General features: G+C 36.7%; 1 non-coding gene across 1 annotated transcript; it reads left to right on the top strand.

Moving 5' to 3' along the window:
• Positions 1-6751: 6751 nt before the first annotated feature.
• On the top strand, positions 6752-6824 carry TRNAF-GAA (transfer RNA phenylalanine (anticodon GAA)). The gene has a single exon. It is a non-coding gene; the product is annotated as a tRNA-Phe (tRNA).
• Positions 6825-7604: the final 780 nt, after the last annotated feature.

The following is a 7604-nucleotide window of genomic DNA, read 5'->3' as shown; positions in this document are numbered from 1 at the left end:
TCATAATGTCAGCCACTTGCTCATTTGTATTGCAGTATTTCAGTGTGATAGTTTGATCATTAACTAAGTCTATGAGAAAATGGAATCTTACTGCTATATGCTTACTCCTGCCATGAAAAACTGAATTCTTGGACAATTGTATGGTAGAACTATTATCACAGAAAATTTTTGTAGCTCCGTTTGCTTCTATTCCAAGATGCTCTATAATTCGTTTGACCCAAATACATTGGCATGCACAATATGCTGCAGCAATGTATTCAGCTTCAGTGGTTGATAAGCTTACCACAGGCTGTTTTTTTGAAGCCCAAGATACAGCAGCAGTTCCAAACATAAATACTGATCCAGTAGTGCTTCTCCTATCATCTGAGTCTCCTGCATAGTTGCTGTCACTATAGGCAGAAAAGCTTATTTTCTGCTGTCCCTTTTGATAGAAGAGACCATGTTCAATAGTGCCTTGTAGATACCTGAGAACACGTTTTGTTGCTTCCCAATGGGACTCTTTGGGGTTGGCCATATATCTACTAATTAAACTGACACAAAACATTAAGTCTGGACATGTGACTGTCAAGTACATGAGGCTGCCAATTGCTTGTTTAAACCTTGTAGCGTCTACATGAATTCCTTCATCATCCTTAGATAAAGCAGTTCCTGGAACCATGGGATTTTGCACAGAGTTGCTATGTAACATATCAAACCGAGCTAGAATCTCACGTGCATATCTTCTTTGGCAGATAAAAATACCAGCTTCATTTTGTATGACTTCTATGCTCAGGAAGTGTCTCATTTTGCCAAGATCAGTCATGTCAAACTCCAACTGCATTGAGTGTTTAAATTCTTCGCATATAGCTCTGCAACTCCAAGTAAAGATGAGATCATCCACATACAAGCTTACTATTAAAATATCGCCTCTAACCTGTTTTGTGAACAAGGTGTGTTCACTGGTGCATCGTGCAAACTGTTCTCTGGCAAAATAAGCTTCAATCTTACTGTACCAGGCTCGTGGAACTTGTTTGAGCCCGTAGAGAGCTTTCTTTAGCTTGTATACTTGGCCTTCTCTACCTTCTTTGAGAAACCCAGCAGGTTGATGAACATAGATATTTTCTTGAATTTCACCATGCAAGAAGGCACTTTTTACATCAAGCTGAAACACGTCCCATGCATGATGAGCAGCTACTGCTAGCAACACTCTCACTGTGTCAAGTCTAGCAACTGGAGCAAAAACTTCAGTGTAGTTGATTCCATATTTTTGAGCATACCCTTTTGCAACTAAGCGGGCTTTATACTTCTCTACGTGTCCTCTTTCATTGAGTTTGGTTTTGAAGACCCATTTTACACCTATGGGTATCACATCTTCAGGTGGGTCAACAAGTTCCCACGTATTGTTTCTTTCTATGGCTTTCATCTCCATGTCCATGGCCTCCTTCCATTTCTGACTCTTATTAGCTTCCTCAAAAGTTTGCGGATCGTCATGGCTTGTTGTTAGCATTGCTAGCAAGTTGTCTTCTTTTGCAAGTAGATTGGTTTCATAATCTGCTAGCCATGCAGGTTGTCTTCGAATTCTTGAGACCCTCTGATGAGCATATATTTATTCACACACAATAGCCTTAATCATAGATTATTGGACTATAATAATAAATAAATCCATTGTTTTAATTAATATTCATATAATTGGGTTTATTTGGACCTTAACTATTATCTTTGGTAATTTTGTGTTTTTAGGGTAAATTATCTGAAGCATCTACCTTTGTGAATGGGCCAAACATGCAAAAGTCCAAGTTGCTTTTTTGAATCAAAACAGAAAACAAATTCTGAGGAGAAGAAAGAGAAAATAAAATATACAATATCTCAGAAACAGAATTGGAAGCAAATCTTCTGCAAAATACAAGAATTATGGAAAGATGGAAACTTAGAAACGGTTAACAAAATATAAACTACAATATTCTCTCAAGATCCTTGGAGCATAAAAGCCTATAAAAGGACACAAGCATAAAGGAGAGAAGGGAGAGCTTCATAGGGTTTTCTTAGTTTATTTTCTTCTTAGTAATTCTTTTGTTTTGCCTCCGCATGGAAGGCTAAACCTTTTTGGTTGATTCTTTTGTAATTCCCCATTGAGGTCTGAGGTTTTGTTCAATAAAAGTTTCGATTTTTAATTCTCTATAGCAGTTGTTTTTATTGTCTAATCTCTTGGAAAACTGGTTTTTGTGAGAGGTTGTACTTGAACGCATGATTGAGAGTCTTCCTTATCTTAAACTTTGGTTTCTTAGTTAGTTCGCATTGTTCTAATTAATTTCTTGGGCGCATGATTCAAGGGAGAGGAGGTAAGCATTCCTATGGAGTATACGCATGGAACAAAGTGGGTATTGATTAAACCAGTAGACGCATGCTTTACTGGTGAGTTTCAGTTGAATCAGATCGGCGCATGTTCAATCTGGTTTAGCTCTGTTGGAGAATTGAGAAAAGATTAATCTTTAAAGAACCTGTGAAGAATTCAATGGTGGAAGAACTTGGGATCAACCGCTTTTTATTTGTTATTTTAATTTTTTTTTATATTTTCTGCACAACTATCTCAAACCCCCTTTTTATCTTTATTGTTATTGCTAACTTTTATTGTCTGCAGATAGATTTTAAACCCTGATCAACTGATTTTACTATTGGATTCGTTGGGAGACGACTTGGGGACATTTGTCCACAATTATACTATCATCTCTCTAGTGTTAGACAAGTCTACGCTAGAATCATATTAATTTGACAGCAAAACGACAACTATCAAATTTGTTCTTGAGGCCCTCCCTTCAATAGGGTAAGATGCAGGATCAGAAACTGGTTCCTGCGATTCTGAGTCAAGGTTGCTACCTCTAGCTGCTTCGTGAACAACAGTGTTGTCGTTCCCTTCTTCTTCACTTTGGCTTTCTAAATCAGGTGTAGAACGTGAGCTCTCGGCTTCACTCGCGTGCCAATTCCACCCTTTGTCTTCTTCAAATATGACATCTATGCTCACAATGACCGTCTTTGTCATTGGATCAAAAAGCTTGTAAGCTTTAGTTTCATCACTCACTCCCAAGAGAACACATGTGTGACTCTTGTCATCTAACTTGCGTCTTCTTTGATCTGGAATATGAACATGTGCAATACATCCAAATATTCGAAAGTAATCAACACGAGGCTTTACTCCACTCCATACCTCTTCTGGAGTGCCATGACTTACTGCAGTAGTTGGACTGCGGTTTTGAACATGAACACACCATCTCACTGCTTCAGGCCAAAAGGATTTGGGGACTTGTTTTTCATGAAGCACTGCTCGGACTGCATTCATGATAGTACGGTTCTTGCGCTCTGCAATTCCATTCTGTTGAGGAGTGTAAGCTGTTGCCAGTTGCCTGGAGATACCATGATGAATACAAAAATCGGTAAACTCCTTGGATGTGAATTCTCCTCCTCTATCAGTTCTCAAGCAAATAATAGAAGTTCCAACTTCCTTTTCAACACATGTTTTGAAATTCTTGAATGCTGTGAAGGCTTCAGATTTCTCATGTAAAAAATAAACCCATGTCTTACGGGAATAATCATCAACAAAACTCAGTATATACCTTTTTCAGCTATTGGAGATAGGTGAGATAGGACCACAGACATCAGCATGGACTAGCTGTAACTTAGTTGATGCACGCCAAGAGCTCAGCTTGGGTATGGTTTCACGGTGTTGTTTGCCAACCAGACATGTGGTGCATATAGTTGTGGAAGTTTTCAATGAGGGTAGCCCAATCACCAGTTGCTTCTGTGCAAGTGTATTGAGTCCTCTGAAATTTAGATGACCAAATCGTCTATGCCATAGTTGTGTGTCTTTTTCAGAGATATCTTCTGCTTGGAAACACTGAGAATTTTGAGAACACATCGTTGCTGATAAATAGAACATGCGGTTCCCTTGCATGGTAGTATGAAACACCAGGCCACGGTCCGGATGAAATAATTTGCAGACCCCATGTTGAATTAGAACGGTAAGTCCTTTTTCTTGAAGTTGTCCCAAACTTAAAAGATTTGTTTTGAGTTTCGGAACGTAATAAACATCCGAAATAACATGAGCAGTATTATTAATCTGAACCCGAATGTTACCTTTGGCAGCTACCTCCAGTGTAGTATCGTTACCAAGTTTGACAATCTTGTGGAGTCCTTCTTCATGTATTTCAGTAAACCAGACCTTATTTCCCGTCATATGATTACTGCACCCAGAATTAAGGAACCAATTCTCCATCTGGACCGGGTGGGTATTTTCTTCATATGCTACCAACAAAATCTCATATTCACCTTCGGGTACCTCTTCAAACGTTGTATAATGAGCTTGTTTTGTAATAGCAGGGCATTCGGATTTAAAATGGCCCAACTTATGACATTGAAAACATTCAATGAGTGCCTTGTTGAAAGACTGTCTTCCACGACCTCCTCTTCCACGTCCACGATAGCCGCGACCACGACCACAATTTGTTCCTGTGCTATCATCATACGTGACTTTCAGAACTTGTTCCTCGGTTTGAGAATTCTGCATGTGTTGTTCATGAACAAGTAGACTGCCATGGAGTTCATCAAGACTCAGGTGGTTCAGGTCATTGGACTCCTCAATAGAACACACGACATAGTTGAAGTTTGCAGTTAAAGATCTGAGTATCTTGCTAACCACTGTGCTGGAATCCATTACTTCACATTGGATTTCATTTTGTTAACGATACTGAGTGTACGTCCGAGGTAGCTATCAACCTTTTCCCCATCCTTCATTGCCAGTAGCTCAAACTCACGTCGAAGAGCTTGGAGTTGAGCGCGTTTAACCCTTGTCGAACCTTGATACTTCTGCTGCATAGATTTCCAGATTGCCTGTGACGTGCTTTTGTCCAATATGGTTTCAAGAATTTCTCGATCAATAGCTTGAAACAAGAAAATTTTCACCTTTACATCTTTTAGTTGTGCCTCGGATGCGGTCCGCCGTTGTGCCTCAGTGGGTGTAGTACCAAGCGTAGGTATTCCATCTTCCACAAGCTGCCACAGTTCCTTGCTGCGTAGAAAATTTTCCATAGTCATAGGCCAGAAATCATAGTGCCCGTCAAATCGTGGAATGGCTGGTTGAACAAATTTTTCTGAGGTAGTCATGGGGTTGTACTCTGAAGCTAGATGCTCTCTTCACTCACTTTTGATCAGGCCCCTTGCGGAGCTCTGATACCAATTGTTAATCTAAATATATGAAAACACAGAGAAAGCTATGAAGAGAATACATAATTTATTCAATAATAGAAGCATGGCTTTATAGGCCTGTACAAACTGAAATGGTAACAAATGAAGCGTAAAATAAGCAACTACTTAGACCTAGTCAGTCTTATAAGTTAGGACTGTTTATTGACTTATTAAAAATAGCTAACAAACTAAAATAGCTAACAAAACTACCTAGTCAGTCTTATAAGTTAGGACTGTTTATTGACTTATTAAAAATAGCTAACAAACTAAAATAGCTAACAAAACTCACACCAGACGATGATGAGTTATTAAAGGATTCAGTCAAATACAAGCGACTTGTGGGATGAATGATATACCTCACGGTTACTCAGCATGACATAGTATTTTCTGGGTATTGCATTTTTTTTTGTTCTTCTATTATCTCATGGAAGTAAAAAAACCAGACAAACATATAATGTAACTTGCCAGCTCAACTTTTTTGTAACAATCAAGCGGCATTAAGCCATGCGCTTTACTACTGAGCTGAGCTAGGAAGGCTTTGTAAAAAATTTGTTAAAAGCAAGAGTTCGAGATTGAGGTTAACCCTATAACCTTAACTAAGAAAGGAAGAGAAGAAAACTACTCAAAGTGCAACATGAATAAAGTTATGATTAAATGTACAAAAAGATGTGAAATGAACTAGAAAATATAGTGATGCAATTATTGTACACAATTAATTTAATAATGATAAAATCTCATGATTAGTGGATCGAACCACAACCACGTGGTTAAAAGCCACGCGCTCTACCACTGATTTAAGAAGGCTTTGTTAAAAATGTGTTAAAAGAAAGTCTTCGAGATTGAGCTTAACCCTCTTACCTTAATAAAGTGCTCAAAATAATGTATCTTTCTATTTAAAAGTTATGATGAAATGTACAAGGAAATATGTGAAATAAACTAGAAAATATAATTATGCAATTATTGTACGTTATTGTACACAATTAATTTAATAATGATAGAACCACAACCACGTGGTTAAAAGCCACACGCTCTACTACTGACTAAATCTTTCTATTTAAAAGTTATGATGAAATGTACAAGGAAATATGTGAAATAAACTAGAAAATATAGTTATGCAATTATTGTACGTTATTGTACACAATTAATTTAATAATGATAGAACCACAACCACGTGGTTAAAAGCCACACGCTCTACTACTGACTAAGAAGGCTTTGTCAAAAATTTGTTAAAAAGGAAGAGTTCAAGATTAAGGTTAACCTCTTACCTTAATAAAGTAAATGTTACTCTAAGATTAAAATGTAAAGCTCAAAATAATGTATTTTCTTATTTAAGTTGTCCAACAATAAGCTTTAAAAAAAGAGAAAATCATATTTATAGAGTCAGACTGAAGAAGAATAGGAATAATTAATGGAATAAAACTAGATGACTAAGAATTTAAATAAGTTATAAAAACAAATATAAAATTACCTTAATAAATAAATGTTATTCTAACATTTATCTTTTACCTCAATTTAATATTTAATTATTATCAATTGAGCGGGGATAGCTCAGTTGGGAGAGCGTTAGACTGAAGATCTGAAGGTCACGTGTTCGATCCACGTTCACCGCATTTAATTTTTTCTTTTACGCAATATAATGAGAGATTGAAATTGCCAACAAAGCTTTTTTTTACAACGAAATATGTAAAATGAACTAAAAAATATAGTTCTGCAATTATTGTATGTTGTACACAATTAATTTAATAATGATAGAATATCATGATTAGTGGATCAAACGTGGTTAAAAGCCACGCGCTCTACCACTGAAGAAGGTTTTGTCAAAATTTGGTTAAAAAAAAGAGTTCGAAATTGAGGTTAACCCTAGAGTCACACTTAAGAAGAATAGGAATAATTAATGGAACGAAACTAGATGACTAAGAATTTAAATAACTAAGAAAGGAAGAGAAGAAAACTACTCAAAGTGCAACATATCCATAAAATAGTAATTATCAAATTATACGCAATTATTCAATTATATTGTATGCAATTATTGTACGATATTGTACACAATTATACGCAACTAATTTAATAACGATATAATCCATGATTAATACAGACCTACATAATTAGCTTGTAATTTGGAGAGAGAAAGACTCCCTACACTTGTATATATCTACTATACATGGAGTGATGTAAACACACAAGAGAATAAACAAATATCTTCTTTCTTCTTACCATCTTCTTACATTATATGGTATCAGAGCACTGATCTTGGTGCTCTGACAGCCTCTCCATCACGTCTGTCAAAGAAGGCACCAGCGAGTCCGATAGAAACCTCGTACAAGATTTCACTATCGAGCAAATTCAACAATTGACAAATACTATTTACTCGTTCAACATTAACGGTAAAA

Source organism: Phaseolus vulgaris, chromosome 2 (assembly GCF_051622355.1).
Source record: "Phaseolus vulgaris cultivar YP4 chromosome 2, ASM5162235v1, whole genome shotgun sequence".
NCBI lineage: Eukaryota > Viridiplantae > Streptophyta > Magnoliopsida > Fabales > Fabaceae > Phaseolus > Phaseolus vulgaris.
The sequence above is the reverse complement of the archived record's forward strand: the minus strand, read 5'-3'. Positions and strand labels throughout refer to the sequence as shown.